Raw genomic sequence first — 18683 nt, 5'->3', positions numbered from 1 at the left:
CAGCTATGTGAGGTCTACCCAGCAGATAGCCAGGGCACATGGACAGGCCATCAGGAATGCATTCACAGCATCTTCATCCAATATGCTGTAATTTTGTTTGTTTCACTTTGTTCAAATGTTTATGTTTTATGAACTATGCCATTTAACATTCATTGTTCCAGTGCTGCTTTACTCTGTTATAACTCATATTTAATAACAGCTCGGAGGTATCTATTTTTTTTATTTGAAACTTATACATATAGTTATAATGGGCTTTAGATTTGATCAAGGATAGGTTCCAGAACAACTATTGAGCTTAGAAAGTCCAACAAGAAAGTCCAAGGAAAGTCCAGGGACCTAAAATATTATCTTGGGCTTTTATATAAAAGCCTTCATATATTCTGTGAATTGCCTAAAAACACTTTGCGCCCCCCCCAAAAAAAAAGAAGAAGAAGGGGGAAGGAATATTAGATAAAACCATATTGGTATACTATGAATAATTACTATAATTATTGACACTGGGTGAAGGCAATATGGGGATTCATGATACTATTCTCTCTACTTCTGAATGTGTTTGAAAATTTTCATAAAGAGAAGTTATTTTTTAAATAAATAATGAAAATAGGCATATAGGGATGATTGAGCAGTTTGGGTTTTTGTTTTGTTTTGTTTAGACAAATTTTGAGGGTTTTATGTCATTGATAAGTCAGGCTCAGAAATGTATGAGGACAATCTAAAACCTAAGTGGTGATTAAGGGAAAGAAATACTACAATTCTAGGACATTTTTCAATTTCAAATTACGAGTGATGGAATGTACTCCTGAGAGTGTAATTGGAACCATTTTTATTTGATCAAAAAATCCCAGAAGTATTTTTGTAATGGTTAATATGTTTGCAGTCTTTTAGAGATATTCAATATTCTTTTCTCTAATAATACAGATCTAAATAGATGAGAAATATATTCCAATCTCTTCTTTTTAAAAATAATCTTTTACATATAAGTATGCACACACACACGTGCACACACACACACCTCCTAGAATCACTTTACCCCTGCCATTAAAAGGAACGTGTGTGTGTGTGTTTCACATTGAAAAACAGGTCAATGAAGAAATTGTTTTATCAGAGCATTTGGGTGATGCTGCAAATTCTCTTTCAAATTCATATGTGTATATATGTAACTGTGCCATTGTTAAAGAAATTGGGAAGCTCCAATAATATTAAAAGAACAAACCCAGCAAACATACTGTGTGCACATATATATGAAATTTTAAGCAGCATACTGCATTTCCATTTTGATGTCTATTGTCATAACAATGCTAAGTTACAGTGAATTCCACCTATTTAATAATAAAAAAAATTCTTGATTCCTTTTAATTTAAGGATCTAGAGGTAAGACACTGGAGGGGTTATCAATAAACATACCAGTTATGTTGGGGAGAAAAAATATGAGTTCCTGACTATTTGCAGCCTTTATTCCCACTCTGCTTCCCAGAGAATATTTTGTCTATCTGTTTTTTTGTTGTTCTGATAAAGGTAATGCATAGGCAGAGCTGCAAATATGGTAGGACTTGGAAAAGACTAGCAACATTCTCTTTCAGGAAAGTATTAACAAGAAATAAGATTAGATCATAGATGATCTAGGAAGGGGGGAGGGCAAAGGCAGCCATCTGTGAAGACTGAGAAAGTCCTGGGGCAGATGGGATATCCATAAAAACTGAAAAAAAAAAAAGAGAGAAGGACTTATTAATGGGATATTTTTGCTATTTTCTTAAGATAGTAAGGTAGACTTGAATTGCTTTTTAATATTCCTTAATTATTTATCTTTGCACTTGATTCCATGCTGAGACTGGACCATGAAGGAGGCCAGCTTTATTCATGCTACATAATCATTCATAAATTAAATGTTTGACCTACTTTTTTTGGTTAATGTTCACTGAAGGTACAAGAACAAATGCCCACAAAGGAACTATCTTCTTATCTTTCCACTTCCATCATCCTCTCTGCCATTGTAACCCTGGTTCCTTTGAGATTATATTATTGCTACTTTTCTGGACTCCTTTGGAACTAACTGAAGGAAATTTCTACCCTGCTCCCCATTATCTCTAGAGAATTGGGAGCCAGATGGAATGAGGGTGATTTTCATTGATTCTTTGAATGACGTTTCTTAGCCCATCCTTCAGCACTCTCATTTAAAAATGAAAACATTTATTCCATAGTGGGATTTACAAAGAAATAAGACCAAATATTTGGGAGTGGAAGCATCTCCACATAACTAGGGACAGCTAGACCTTGAAACTTGATTTTCAACTCATGAAATGTGTCTTCCTCCTGAGGCTCCCTTGCTGTCACCCTGCTAACCTCTAAAGATGGCAAATCCTCTTTTACTCTGGCCCAAAAGGGGTCAAGATTGGAACCCAAGTAGCTTTAGGACCTCCTCTCTAATGCCCTTCCCCTTCTCCACTTGGATCCCATACTTCATTGTCATTCTTCCAAAGAGTCAAGTGCACACACTAACCTCAGGCTATTTGTACTTCTGCCCCTTTTCCTGGAACACTTTTCTTCCACATGTCTCCACAGCTTATTCCTTCCTTTCATTTAGGTCTTTGTCTAGATTTTTACAAATTACTGTATCCAAAATACCACTCCCTTTCCTGTCACTTGCTGCCCCTTACATCACCTTGACTATTTTTTTCTCAGCACTTAGCACCAATGATATCACATTTATACATTTATATATTTATTGGCTATCTCTCTTTACTACAATATAATGGCGGTGACAGTGGGGACTTCATTTTGTTCACTAGTCTAGTTCTGTAGGATCTAGAATAATGCCTAGCGCATTGTAAGTGCCCGATCAATGATTACTGAATGAATGAATGTTCTTAATGTTCTTCTCTTACTGTTGAGAAAAAACTGTAAGCCATTAAGATTGTGATAATTGTGATAAGAAATAAGGAAGAGGGGATAATATGATATAGGAAGCAATATGGAATAAACAATAGAATTCAAAGACCTGGGATTAAATCCTGATTCTGACATTTATTAGCTGTGTATAGTAGCCTAATTCACCTAAACTCTCTGATCTTTAGTTTTTCCTCTCAAAATGGTTTCAACTCAAAAACAGGTTATTTGAGGGAACATTTAGCACAGTGGCAAGGACATAAAAAGCTTCATTTCAAAATTGACAGCTGTATAATTCACTTTATAAAAGTTCATCTGTTCTTTAGAACCTATGGTTTGCATCACATCTTAAATTGCAATTTACTTTCTTTTTACTTTTATAATTACCAATTAGGAGAATATTCTGCTATATCTGTTTTCACATTTTGAAAAAAAAGGAGGGTTCTCCCTCCTGACCACCTAAAACCAGGCTTCTCACAACCAGCTTCCCATTTGAGGAACCAGGTGATTGATTTTTTAGATATGGATATTCTGCTTTAGAACCAACTTCCCAAGTGAACAGCTACGTGATTGATTCTAGATAGGAGCCCCCTTCAGAAGACCTCTCTACTCTTCTGAAGGCTTCAGAGTATCAGTCAAACAGCACTACAATGTGATACACCCAATACCAAGTCAGAAGCCGTTCACCAAATCTAGTAAGAGGATTATTTCATTTCATTCATTTCATTCTTAAAGAAAGACAGATGTTAGCTTCGTGTTAGCTAACTTTTTTTAAGAGCATCCGAAATGGAAAAAGTAAAGAATGGTTGTACTTTGTCCTTTATATCTTCCAGCAAATTTGACAGGTTCTGTCGTGGGCTTTGTCTAAAAGTATGAAACAAAGCAGAATGTTTTATAGTAATGCAGCATATTGAAGTCCTTTCACAAAGTCGACCCTGGTAAAACAGATAATAATCCATATGAAAAGAAAGCTCTCCTTCTTACCACTTTAGGTTTTATAAAGTCTAAAATAGAACCTTTGAACTCTCATCACTTCTGAAATTCATCACTGTGATGCCTGCAGAGTTTGAAGTCTATTTTCAATTGACTATACTATTTCTATTGGGGGGGGAACAAAACGAAGGCATGTCTCCAGGATAATGGCTCTAAAAGTAACACTTTTTATATGTGCCCCACCAATATTAATAATATCTACAATTTATTTTGTGTGCTTCATAGTTTATAAAAGCGATTCATATGCCTATCTGACATAATTGTCCCATAATTACTCCTAGTCTTATTCATTCAACAAATATATTCTATATGCTCCTATATACCAGGTTTGGGGTTAAGTGCTGAATGTGAAGTCATGCGATCCCATGATTTAGGGGCAGCCACTGTTGATAAGTAAGTTCCAAAAATTTTAAGTGGCTGGTCCAGGATTTTACAATGAATAAATTGTAAAACTGAGAGTTGCAAATAAAAGCCATTATCAGCAAAAGGATCCTGTAAATAATCCCTTCCACCATTCTCAGTTTGTGAGAACTACATCACACATGACTTTTTTCCTTTCAGGAAATACCTGGTTGGTGACTTCTACATGTTTTGTATATAATCATCATGCCCAGCAAATACACACTGTGTTCAGTGCAAAATATTTACTTCTTTATGATTATTTTTAAGTAAAAATGAACATATTACCAAACTGCAGTTACTTAGAGTATGTCCAAGAAGTGACTAGCCAAATTTGCAGTGATCTGCCACCAACAGGGAAAAGCTTTCCAGTGCCTACTTCAGATAAGAAAGGCTTTCAGACTTATTAAATATTAAATGCATTATCAAGAGGGGCACCTGCACGGCTTAGTCGGTTAAGTGTCTGACTGGCTCAGGACATGATCTCAGGGTCTTGGGATTGAGCCCTGCATCAAGCTCTGCTTGGAGCGCTCCATGAGGCTCCATGCTCAGTGAGGAATCTGCTCATCCCTCTGCTTTCCCCCAACTTGTGGTGCGTACTCTCTCTCTCACTTTCTCAAATAAATAAATAAAATCTTTTTAAAAAATGAATTATCAAGACACTCAGAGACTCTATGTAGAAATATTTTAAAAACTTGACAGATATATCTCCCACCTAACTGGATTAAAGTGCACTCTTGGTGTATTCAGCTAAGAAGATGCAGAAGGAACAATCATGATGTGCTCTGCCATTGTTAAGCCATTGGACAGTTTCCAGGGTGTCTTCTGCCCTAAGAAAAAGCAAAACAGGCAAGCTCACTAAAATTGTGTGTGTGTGTGTGTGTTCATATGTCTCTGTGTGTGTAATCTGCTATGTTCCAGGAACTATATTGTGATTTTGGAATGTAAAGATGAATGATGCAGAAATCCTACTCTCAAGAGGCCTTAGAATTAGTAGAGAAAGACATATAAACATGAGTGAGCTGAGGTGTCTTACATACACATGCCAAATTAGAGGTCTGTATGGTAAATGCATAAAGGAAGAGATTGGAATTGACTTGTGATTTGTTTATTACTTGTTTAATGTCTGCTTTGACATCAAAATGAATTCCTTAAGGGCTAGAACTGTGTTCATTTTATTCCCGCTTTAATCTTTCATGGATTGCATAAAACCTGGTATATAACACTATGTTTCAAGTTAATTTTGAATGAATTTCAGGCAAGAGTGAATGAATAAGTTGAATGGATGTATTAAACAATTAATTAATGGTAGGTTTTCTCTATGAGAACTTGGGAGATGGGAAAAGAGGTCAAGAAAGATTATATGAAAGTGATAAACTGGGAAAAGAGGGAAGCCCATCCAGACGGAAGGAGCAATATAAGCAAATCTGGGAATATGTGAAAGGTCTCAACCTTTTTTGGGAGCAGTCCTGTGAGTGGAAATGGAGATGTGTATATTTAGGTCACGAAATTAGATAGTGTTTTGTGCTAGAGAGCTTGGACTTTATCAATAGGTGGACATGTGGGCAATGGACATGATAAAGATTGCACTTTTGAAAGATCTATAAACAATTCATATAAAGTACCTTTAATGTTTAATCCCAATAAAATAATTGGTGCCATCTAAGAAAAATGAGTTTAGGACAGCTACCCCCACTTTCCCCTGGGGTAGTCTCGTCCTAAGCAGTTTTATTCCCTTGTTTCCATTACAAGAACAAATGGATATTCTACTATAGAGACATTTGTAGGCATTGCTTTTGCACTAAACTCCTCCAGAGGTGGGGCTGCCACATTATGTATTTATTTTTTTATGACTCCTTAGACTGACCTATCCATAGATGTTTACAGCACGTGTGGTCCTTAACACCTTTTTGAAAAGCTCAGTTTCTTATATCTGGATTAAATTTATTTAATATTGATTAGTAAGTGATTCAGTCTACATGAAAGCACTCTTGAAATTATCACAATTTCAGTACCTTGCCTGACTCCTTAGAAGAAGCTCAGTCCCAAGCCATTTCCGCTGTAAATCCTTCACCTACTGAAGGTGAGGTTTTTGCCCCAGCTGATGCCTCTAGCCTTGTTAACTGATACCTACAGTGTAATATACAGCTTTCACTTTGAAACTGGATTACATTTATTTCTGCTAACGCAGTTCATTGCATTTGGGAATTCTCTCTGACTCTAGCACAGAAAATATATGCTTAGGAACAGCATGTAGGAAATTGAGATATGTTTTCTTGACCTGAGTTTGAGTTCAATTTGGGGGTGCATAAGTGTTTTCTTCCTTGGTGGGGGATTGTAAGTGGATACTGGGAAGAATCCTGATTTTTTCATTATCAGATTCCTTCCTACCTTTTTCCTTCCATTTGTTTTTTCCTAGGGCAGTTGACCTGAGATCCACACGAAACTGGAATTACACCTGGGATTAACACTTGGAATTCTTTCTTGTGTTTTTTTTTTTTTCCTTTTTCCAGTAGGCTGCCTGGTTATATTTAAATATGGAAATGATGGGACTCTATGCTCTCTTAAAAGAGGAAAAAGGTTGTGTCCTCACTCTTCAGTCCTTTAAAATTTCAAAATGTAAGGAATTTTAAGAAGTTATTTTGTCTGTCTGCATTTATTTAATAATTTGATCAACAAATAATGAAATGTGTATTATCCTCAGACTCTTTGTGAGGCCACTGGGATGGATGATGGGCAAAGGTGAATAGACCCAGCTCCTGACTTCAATCAAATTAAATTCTCATAATAGTAGAAAGGACATGGAAATGCATTATGGAAATTTAATGAGATTTAGCTGGTCCCCTATTGATGGACATTTATAAATTATGGTGCATGATAATTATGTTACAATACCGAGCAGCATTTCAGAAGGGTGATATGTGCTAATATGGAAAGCTCTTCATGCATAATTAAGGAACACAAACAACAAAACCAACATATTGAGCGATAGTGTCCCCTTTGGAATTGAAAACAAAACAAAACAAAACAAAACAAAACAGCTAGACCAAGTGGATTAGTAGATATATATTTATGCACTTTCCTGGAAGGAATTATTTAAAAAAAAAGGAGTGGGGGAGTTGAGGTCTTGTGCTTTTTATTTTTAACCTTTGTATAGTTTGAATTTACTACTTTATAATGTTTCTTCTATTAATGTGTTTATTCATTTTAAATATCAAAGGGGTTTCTGCACTATGGCATTAGAGCTATATTTTTTCTTCTTTGTACCTCTTTCTAAAAGTGCATTGTTACATTGAGTATATAATAATATTACATACAGTATGCAAAGAGCTCTATCAGAGTCAAGTACAATGCCATGGAAATATGGAAATATAAAGCAAGACCAGATATGGCTCCTCTTGGTCAATAAATAAGATTCTCTTATTTTTAAAGGCTCTTTATCTTGGAAACCTTTCCCTTAATGGTTTGTTTTCCAACTACAGGAGGCTCCCCAGTTGGTAGTTGGGTATGTAAGTCAGTTGTAAGTAAGCAAATTGATGCTTTTTGGGAAGTGCTGATACGTTCCACTTTCTTCGTGTCAAGCCATTGTGCTTATTCAGCACAGATAATGTTTTAGTCATATTCCTTATAAAATGAACCAAATTTAACCTTCAAATATATACTCTGTGTCCCATCTATATTAAACATTAACTTTCTCATCTAATTTATTCCCCCTATGGGGCTTGGTTTTTCTTCTAAAAATAATCTCTTCCTATAGGAAAAGAATTAGCAAAGAATTGTTACAAACACAGAAAAAGACAGTGTTTTAATACATAAAACAGAGAGGTGAACTTGAGATAATTACTTAGGCTATAATATAACTTATCAAAAAAATGATTTCCTCTGTCTTATGTCTAGGCAAACAGCTATTCTCTGCTTTTATTATCACTGTGGGGCATTTTCCTCTTCTGTAAGGCTGTTCTGCATTGTAGAGAATTATATTTGAAACTAAATATAAGCATTAATCCATTACTGAGGGATAAAATTGGGAATGTACCTGCAAATCACACTTCATTTAAGTTTTATTAACTTTTTATTTATTTCTACCTTTTTGGTTTATATATCTGTGCTCATTTTGGCCTAAGTGATAGGAATAAAGATGTGTCTGACACTTGTAAATATGACTCATGTGATTTGTTTATTCTGTTAAAAAAACTGCTATTAGAATGGCAGTGTAAATCATCTTAGGAAATCTTATTGGTTGCCTAGTATTCAGTTGTAACTCTAGCCTGTGGGTAGAGAACCACTGTAATCATATCTTAACGAATATTCAATCTTTTTGCTCCATCCCCAAATTATGAAGTCAATCGTAAGAACTGCTTGACACTCATTTCCTTTTACCTCCGATAGTAAGGAAGGTAGAAAGTAAGCAGTCAGAGAATGTTTGATTAGAAATCCAGAGAACACAATTCTGGGTGTGACTTTGCCACCAGCTACCACAAATTAGCTGACAATTCATTTAACTTTTATTTTCCTTTTTGGCAAAATAAAAGGTTTGAATTAAATAAATTTTAAGATCAGATGACAGAGGCTATATGCCTTCCAGGATAGAAGTCTATTGCAACTAAGAACTATCCAAATAACTACAATTAACTTATTACAGTCCACAAAACATAATTAAATGGTAAACAAGATGCTGGAAGTCAAAAGGAAATGTAAGCAAATAGCCCACTTTCTCATAGCTAAAAGGCTTTCTAACTCCAAAATATAATAATACTGTGTTGTAAACTTAAAGTAATGTTTGCCGTATAAATTGTAGTTTAAGTTTGGGACTTGCTCACTCTACATACAGAAAGATGATTTAGATAGAGGTATATAAATATGTACAGAGTTAGAGATACATACATACATATATGCACATAAAGTCTATCATGAATAGAGCATATGTGGGAGAGAGAAAGTAACAAATCTTTTACAGACTAATCAGAGGACGCTGTGAAACTTATCCAAAAATACAGCAAGTATTTTTAAATTAGTCATGAAAATTAAGGACATGGATTTTGACAGAGTTATTTATTTATTTAATTTGTTTATTTATTTGAGAGAGAGAGAGAGAGAGAGAGATTGAACATGTGTGCACAGGGAGGGGCAAAGGGAGAGGGAGAGAAGGAATCTTAAACTCCAGCTCGGAGCTGACATGGGGCTCAATCTCACAACCCTGAGATCATGACCTGAGCCGAAATCAAGAGTCAGATGCTTAACCGACTGAGCCACCCAGGCGCCCAACAGAGAGTTATTTCGAAAGACACATCTATCATTTTTACATCATTATTCTTTATTCCAAACCATTACAGACTAATGATGCTGTTTGTATTTGGAAGGAAATGAGGGTTGCCGGTCAGGTATAAGACAGCAGGAAGCTTAAGGATTGTGGAGAATTAAGGCAAATGCTCTAAGTTCGTATTTATTGTTGGAAAGCTGCCAGTTTTCAATTTAAGATCTATATGGCCTCAGGTGTTCTAAAAGTATTTCAACTAAATCCTGTCATTGTGTCCATCTCATTCATTCGTATTTTCATTTGCTAGGCATTTCATAAAAGCCTGTTTTTAGCCAGACTAGATAACACTTGGTATTAGTCCTTCCTGTGCTCATTCATGATCTGGCAGTTGGCATGGGCGGAGTCATGATTGTGACCTGTGACTTTCTAAAACTCTATGGTATTGGATTTGATTTACACTCTGTGTCTGTAGTGCTAGAGATTGATATGTATTTTATGCTTTCAAATTACCTATCCATATTCCTATTATAGTATCCACGGCAAGCTGCTAGAGGTTTCCTTTTGCTTGTCTTTCTCCTCCTCTAGGCTGTGACCACTTCCCTCCCTGAGCAGGGAGCCTGACACGGGGCTCGATCCCAGGACCCTGGGATCATGACCTGAGCCGAAGGCAGACGCTTAACCAGCTGAGCCACCCAGGTGCCTCTTAGTATCATTTTTTTTAATTCTCTAGTAGGAAACAGCTTTTTAATGTACAAGGCACCCTGAATATCACACGAATAGTTCCGTTTTGTTTTGTTTTGGTTTTTTAATTGAAAATGGATCCGTGTCGGGACACCTGGGTGGCTCAGTCATTAAGCGTCTGGCTTCGGCTCAGGTCACGATCCCAGAGTCCTGGGATCGAGCCCCGCATCGGGCTCCCTGCTCCGTGGGAAGCCTGCTTCTCCCTCTCCCACTCTCCCTGCTTGTGTTCCCTCTCTCTCTGTGTGTCTCTCTCTGTCAAATAAATAAATAAAATCTTTAAAAAAAAAAGAAAAGAAAATGGATCCGTGTCCACACATTGAAAAAAAATAAAAGGTAGTTTCTAGCTTAAAATTTTATATTTTAACTTATTTCTTGGAATTCTTTCTTTTTAATTATTTTATCTCATTCTTCCCCTCAATGCCAGATTTTATAAGCTCATCTCCAATAAACTGCTTCTCTTGTCATTAGCTTATCTTTTTCTGCTACGCTTCCCCCACCCTTCCCTTTTTGTTTCCTGAAGTAAAATTTATAATCTATCTGAGGGGAGGAATTTTTAAATTTAGTATTTAAATCACCAGACCTGTAAGTTATGGTAATAAGAGATATTTTAAAAGACCGTCACCACAATCCAATATAAATACTTGAAAAATTTAAATAAATTGAATGCAAAATATTGAAAATGTTCACTTCTCTAAGGGACAGCAGGAATTCTGCTATTAATATACAGAAGCTAAAAGGTATGTCAATAACTACTTGTAGAATATGATGTTAGTAAACATTCTTAGTGAATCATAAAACTGAAGCCATGTTAAGTTTCTTTTGTTTGTGTTTTCCCAGCTCTTGGTTTCACTATTTGTTCTATTGGCTTTCTAGTCTCAATATCATTTATTTCTGCACTCATCTTTATTATTCCCTTCCTTCTATTGGCTTTGTGCTTTGTTTGTTCTTTTTCTAGCTCCCTTAGGTATGAGGTTAGGTTGTTTGAGATTTTTCTTGCTTCTTGAGGTAGGCCTGTATTGCTATATACTCCCATCTTAGAACCAATTTTGCTGAGTCCCAAAGATCTTGGACCAGTGTGTTTTCATTTTCATTTGTTTCTATGTATTTTTTAATTTCCTCTTTGATTTCTTTGTTGACCATTCATTGTTTAGTAGCACATTATTTAGCTTCTATATATTCGTGTTCTTCCAGATTTTTTCTTGTGATTGATTTCTAGTTTCACACTGTTGTGGCTGGAAAGGATGCATGATATGACTGCAGTCTTTTTGAATTTATTGAGACTTGTTTTGTGGCCTAATGTGTTATCTATTCTGGAGAATGTTTCATGTGCCCTTCACCACTAAACCAGGCTTACAAGAAATCTTAAAGGAAATTAGTGGGAACAAAGGCCATAATTGGGAATAAGAAAATTATGAACAGAACAAATTTCACAGGTAAATGCAAACATATAATAAAAGCAATAGATTAATCACTTATAAAACCAGTATGGTGAAAACCCAAAAGCAATAAAATCAATTATATCTACAAAAATCAGTCAAGGGATTCACAGAATAAAAGGATGTCATCATATACATAAAACATGGGTGTGGGGAGTAAAAATTTAGTACTTTTAGTATGGGTTCAAACTTAAGTGACCATCAACTTAACATAGACTACTATATGCATAAGATGTTATATATGAATCTCATGGTAGCCACAATCAAAAACCTGTAAATAGATACACAAAAAAGAAAGAAAGGAATCCAAGCACAACTTTCAAGAAAGCCATCAAACTAGAAGGGAAGAGAAGAATAAGGTATGTTAAGTTTCAAATAAAAATTTTAAAAAATTTACATTAATTTTGCTAGGTAAAATATGTGGTGTTATTTTGTTTGTTTAAAATAACAAATCCTGTAAGCCATAAGATTATCTTATCGGTTCATGCATTGAATGTTTCATGTTTAATACAAAGTTTGGAAGACTAGAAATACTCCACAAGCAAACAAACAGTAATTACTCCTTCATAATTACCATGCAACTTTATTGCCATGCATTGTTATAATTATTTTAAATACTCTCCATTTTCATGATAGACCATAATGTTTTCCAGCACATTACAATCTGTGGCTTATAACTGCATCTCACTTCCACAAAGGCCTCTTCTTCACTTAGTCTGTATTTTAACTACTGTGAAAAGAGACTAAACAAAATTAATTGGTAGCATAATACTGCAATAAGGAAGTTGTAGACAATATAATATTTCTGTGCAATACTGAAATCATCTCATTATTCAGAGGATTCATGTTTAACATCTAAGATATATTCCTTCTTCCTCTGTTAAAAAACCAGGCACAATCAAATCAGTGCTTCTCAAACTGATGTGTGCCCAAGAATCACCTGAAGATCTGGTTCAAATGCAGATTTTGATTGGGTAGGTCTAGGGAAGGGCCCAGATTCTGCATTTCTAATATTCTCCCAAGTACTGATCCTATTGCTGCTCGTCCTTGGACCACACTTTGAATAGCATCACTTTCAAGTATTATGTAAACCTATGTGCAAAATGCTGTTAACAATATACACACACACACGTGTGTACACATGCACATGTGCATATATAAACTTCACCCTGACCTTTGCTACAATACTTTCAAACTCAAGCCTGGAAATTAATTGCTACTGTTAAAAGACTTAACACAAACAGAAACAGCATTCAACCTGGGAAAGTCTGCCAAGTAAGCACTAGGTAATTTCTCTCTGAAATGAGATGAAGTAGAGTCAAGGAAGGCTTTCTGAGGAACATGGCATTTGAGCTGCTTTCTGAAGGCTGATTAGTAGTTTGCCAGATGGAGGGTGTGTAAATGCGGGGGTGGAGGGGTGGGTGGGGAAGCTGGGAAAGGAAATTCCAGGCATGGGGAAAGGCATATAGAGGTGAGGAGACTGTAGGCCACAGGCGTGGGAGGAGTCTGGCAAAAGATAGGATCAAGGGAAAAAATTCTCTTCTAATAGTGGAGTTTGGATTTTATCTTTAGATATTTAGAAATCACCTGAGAACTAGAAGATTATATAAATCTTAATTCATCTAGTCGACTGTTTTCTCTTACACTCTCAATGAAATCCATCCCCCAACCTCCCCAGAAAACTAAAAATCAGAATTACATGCCTAAATTCAAGGACAATATTATGGATATTCCATCCTTTTTTAATTTTTAATTTAAATAAATTTGAAAATTTGTTTCTGGGATTTCATTTTTTTACTTCATTTAATAAAAATTTGTGCCACATCATAATCATCTTCAAGAAGGTAATAAGGATGTTTCAACATAGTAATATCAATAAATATAAATAGGTGATTACCAACCTCCATAGTCTAACGGCTTACGAAGATCTTCGAATACCAGGGTGGCTAAGACTTGAAGCCTCTAAGACACTGTAAAACACAACTCACAAGGACATCTCAGTAGAGATGGCTTTTTAAGTTTCCCTTAGTGTTAAAAATACTGTTTTGAAAGTTCTCTTTTCAATAATGAAAAATTTCAAGGTAGGTTTACAACCCAGACTCTCATCGTCTATGTATAATTGATCCTTGGCAAGCTAAAATATTGTTATTTGGTAATATTTGTTTTAAAGAGGCTTCTATAAAATTTCTCTATGCCAGTAGATAGGAGAAATCCTAAGGTTAATAATTTGTTCAGAGGCTTTTCTTTTCCTGCCAGTGCTGTTCCCCTAATTCCATAGTTTCCAAGGGTTCACCAAGAAGGTCTTTAAATATATATGTGTGTGGGTATATACATGCCAAAGAGACACATTTTGGGGTGGCAATTTTTGCTTGCCCATAATGTGTAGACAGCACAGTACTTATCCTAGTAGTAAAATACAGATTTGATGGATTTAAACAGCCAATAGATCTCTAGCAATTGAGTAACAAAAAATAGTAGTAAGAATAATTTTTTTTAAAACCACAGTAGAAAAAGGAACAGGGAGCATTCAGTGTAGGCAATGGAATGTTAACATACATAAGAAAACATGACTTGTATCATACTCAGGGGATATTGGAAGTCGAACTTTGGTGAGGACTCAGGAGGGGAAGCTGGACGATGGTCCATTGACAAGCTGCAGTTAGCAAGAGCCATCTTGGAAACATGGATCCTCTCAAATCTTTTCACTGTTCTTGGAGGGCAGTCAGTTGCAAGTTCTGTGGCCAAACCAACCATGGTGTTAGAGTGGGACAGAGCTGAGGAACAATAAGCCTCGTTGATTAAACACTCTGAACTCTGACTCTGCTAAGTAACTTTGTTTCATATCTGATACATGGGCAGTGGCAATAAAGATACTAAGCAATAGTGATAGTTGTAGCTAATGTGAATTTAATAATCGTTTATGTACCGTACGCTGTTTTAAACACTTTTCACACATGAATTTATTTAATCTTCACAACAGCTGCCTGAGGTAGGTAACGTTATTACCCTCATCTCATACGTGAGGAAAATGAGTCATAGAAATATTTAAAAAAATTTTTAAGGTGTCTGGTGTCTTGTAGTTAGTAAGTCAGGGGAGCCAGGAAGCAGACTGCTAAACTAGACTGCTAAACACTGAAATGCACCCAAACTAAGTGACAAAGCCTACAGAAACATGAATGACCTCAAGAGAAGTCATTATCATATTCTAGACTATTAGAATCAGTATATTGTATACTCAAAAAGAATCCATCTTAGGAGACAATAAAGAGAATCCTGCCTCAGACAGTAGAAAGTATGACTCATGGAAGTTATTATCCCAAGAAGAATAAAAGGCAGAATCTGCATTTTTTTCCAGCAGGAAATTTAAGGTATTTCTAGATTTATTTGCCTTTTGTGAGAAATTTGTACTATTGCCAGTTATAAACTCACGTGTCAGCATGACCGTCCCATTTGAATGAGTAAATATACCTTGAATTTTTAAAATATCAAGAGAGAAAATATCCTATAGTGAGGAATGATTATACATGTATAATGATATATAGGCACATTATAGGCACATATTTATATATGCTTTTGGAGTCTCCCAGGAAATTTTCTTTAGCATAGAGTTCTAGGATCCTTGATTGCTTTTATCCTTTCAGTTCTTCATCTGGAGAAAGAATTTAGACTACTTCAGGGTCATGGCAGCAACTGTCTGCAGACCCTTCATGATTCAGCCTTTCCTTTGTGTGATTTCTGTGGCTTCACCAAAGTCACTGAAGTTGGAGGCTCCCAAAAGCAGACAGTTGGGAAGCACTTGTGCTCCATGAGGAATGACATTGGTTGAGTTATGTGCCAGGATGAGTTACATATTCCACCCCCCCATGCCTCCTCTATAGGCAGGCAAGACAATTTATTTTTAATTTCACCCAACCAGTTCTGACCTTCTGTCTGTTTGAGTCAGTATTTCCTTCAATATTGGTTATTAGAATTCTGCTGCTAATAGAGTAAACTAAAAGGATTGAGAAAATACTGCTGCCACTTAAAGCCAAATGATTTTCAAATATTTGTGGATACCCACTCATTTCTTTTTTCCCTATTGATTTTGGAGACAATTGGAAGTCTCATAAATTCCATAATCTTTTTTTTTTTCTTTATCCAGATTAGTAAATGCAAGCAAGCTAGCTGGAGTGGAAATGGAGAGGAATGGGTGTTGGGGAAAACAATATCAGTTATCTATTAAGATTATAATGTTGCATGTCAATTGTAAAATTTAGTGATATGAAACAATAAAGATTTATTTAGCTTACATATTTGTGGGATCATCTTTACTGACCTCACCTGGTCTGTGGTCAACTGCATGTTATCTGTGTATCTCTGCTGATTTTAGTTGAGCTCACTCACATGTCCAGGTGATGGCCTTGGCTCTGATGGTAGGGATGACTCACCTACACTTGTATCTCATCCTTCAGCAGGCCAGGTTGAGCATATTCATGTGGTTATGCAGAGAAGCAAAAGAAGCAAAACTCAATGCTTAAAAATATTTTAGTCTTCTGCTTGCATCTCATTTGCTAACAGTTCATTGGCTAGAGCAATTCACATGGGATCAGACCAAGATTCAGAGGGCTCAACAATACTACATGGCAAAAGGCAAGGATACAAGGAGGGATAAAGAATTAAGATCATGGGGTGCCTGGGTGGCTCAGTCATCAAGCGTCTGCCTTCAGCTCAGGTCATGATCCCAGGGTCCTGGGATTGAGACCCGCATCGGGCTCCCTGCTCAGCAGGAAGCCTGCTTCTCTCTCTCTCACTCCACTGCTTATGTTCCCTCTCTCGCTGTGTCTCTCTCTGTCAAATAAATAAATAAAATCTTAAAAAAAAAAAAAAAAAGAATTAAGATCATGCAGGGGAGGAAAAATAATTTTCCTTCTATCTTTCTAGGTTCTTGGCTGGGACTCCCCTCCCCCCATAAAGACATATTAACAGGAGAAAAAAACAAAAAGAAGTTTAATAACATATATACCTCTTATATGGAGATATCCAGGAAAATCTAGTAACTCCCTGAAATGGCTGAAGTCACCATCTTGAATACCATCTTCAGCTAAAGACAAAAGAAGATGCTGGGGAGGGGGCAGGGAGGCCTGTTGTGGGAGATTACCAGGAAAAGCACAGTAAACAAGAGTAAGGTTGTTGCATAGATTTAAGTCCTTGCTTCTCCACTGATAAGAGTTTCTTGAGATTTAGAGTATTCTTTTCTTCCACATACAAAGAGGGAGATACTGTTACAAATAGAGATTTCCCTTATAAATATAAATGTCTCTTACAAAAGGGTAACTTCCAGTCAGTTTTCAGAGCTTTTCCTCTATCTATTGTTTCTTAAAAATAATCAGCCTAAATTAATCCTTATGCCAAAGAAGCAGGGGTATATTCTGCTCCCCTTCAACCATTAATACAATTAATCTTTAGAAGAACATATTTTCCCAAGGGGTGGGGGAGGAAGGGGTCCATTTTAGTTTTCAGATTATAAATTTGCAAACTAGTATTTGTTTTATCCAAGCAAATAAACTAACAAAAAAATCCTTCCAGCTATGTTAATTCATTGATCAAGTTTTTTTAGACCAATATGGCTTTTTTTTTATTCATTTTTAAACATATTTGTCATAATAACAAGCAGCAATTTTTCTAATCAAATAGGGATTTGGAGGGGGCATCGATTCTCAAAGAATAAGTTTCTTCCTGTTGTGTTTTAAAAGATTATCAAATAAGTCAACTCAAGTCACCCAGGACCACTACATTTCCCCCAGTCCAGGATTCATTTGTTAAGAGCCATTTCCTTTGACTATATTTTATCATGAGAACTCATTTGATATTCAAATAATTGTTCTCCCTGGGATACTGACTAGATTTTACTGGCAAATTGGAGTGAAAGGGGTTCGATGGACAATCAGCTTCTAGCCGTTTTGAAATTGCAGAGGTTAATGAGAAAAAAAAAAAAAAACTGATTTGGTTGTAATTAGCAAAATGGTTCCCTTTTTAGAAGGCAGCTCCTAAGGATCTCTTTCCAAAATAGAATCCTACAGTTTCTACTGTGAAAACATAGTTAATTTGAGGGGGAAATATTTATCTACACACAAATACTGGTTATGAATATATTTCTAATGTGAAAAAGCAAAATTCAACTGAGTACTTTTTAAAGATATTATTGACTTGATTCAAGGATTTGTGAATCAGACAGCCTCTCCTCAAGCAGGTAGAGAGGAGCTCTGAGGACCTGTGCAAATGGGAGGCTTCTATTATAGCAGAGGGAGTAGGAACAAGAAAGTTGTAGTGGCAAAAAGTGGATTGGTTGTGGCAAGGTCACTTTTCTTTAGGGGACGGCAGGGGTCTATCAGGTAAATTACCTCACTAGTGCTGATCAGGTGACTCCTGATTGACTGTTTTTGTTTTGCTTTGTTTTTTTTAATATATTTTTTTAAAGATTTTATTTATTCATTCATGAGAGACAGAGAGAGAGAGAGGCAGAGGCAGAGGGAGAAGCAGGCTCCCCGCAGAGCAGGGAGCCCGATGCGGGACTCGATCCCAGGACCCTGGGATCATGACCTGAGCCGAAGGCAGACGCTTAACCCACTGAGCCACCCAGGCGCCCCCTGATTGACTGTCTTAAAATTCCATTTCTGGGAGAGCCAAAACTGTAATTAAGTTAGGTCTTGATTTGGTGACATGGAGCTTAGCATAAGTGACTCCATTTTGGACCCGTTGTCTGGTTTTTAGCATTAATATAACTGGAAGGAGTCAACATTCCCCTCTTTACTTTTAAGGCAAGTTCACATTCTGCTTCAACTGATTATTTTTTCAACAATATTTTTTGTTCTCTTTTGTGGTCTGCCAGTACTTTTTCGAAGCCCCGTTAGAATAGCAGCCAACATAATTGAGACTAAAAGGGGGCCAAATATCTCTCCAGAAGCAAGACAACTTCAAAAGATAGGCAGTACAAA

General features: G+C 36.2%; 1 protein-coding gene across 13 annotated transcripts in view; it reads left to right on the top strand.

Annotated features, from left to right (window-relative positions):
* RBMS3 (RNA binding motif single stranded interacting protein 3) overlaps positions 1-18683 on the top strand; it is a 739797-nt gene that overhangs the window by 570520 nt on the left and 150594 nt on the right. The window lies entirely within an intron of this gene.

Source organism: Mirounga leonina, unplaced genomic scaffold (assembly GCF_011800145.1).
Source record: "Mirounga leonina isolate KUSES-001 unplaced genomic scaffold, KU_Mleo_1.0 Mir_115, whole genome shotgun sequence".
Lineage (NCBI taxonomy): Eukaryota > Metazoa > Chordata > Mammalia > Carnivora > Phocidae > Mirounga > Mirounga leonina.
The sequence above is the reverse complement of the archived record's forward strand: the minus strand, read 5'-3'. Positions and strand labels throughout refer to the sequence as shown.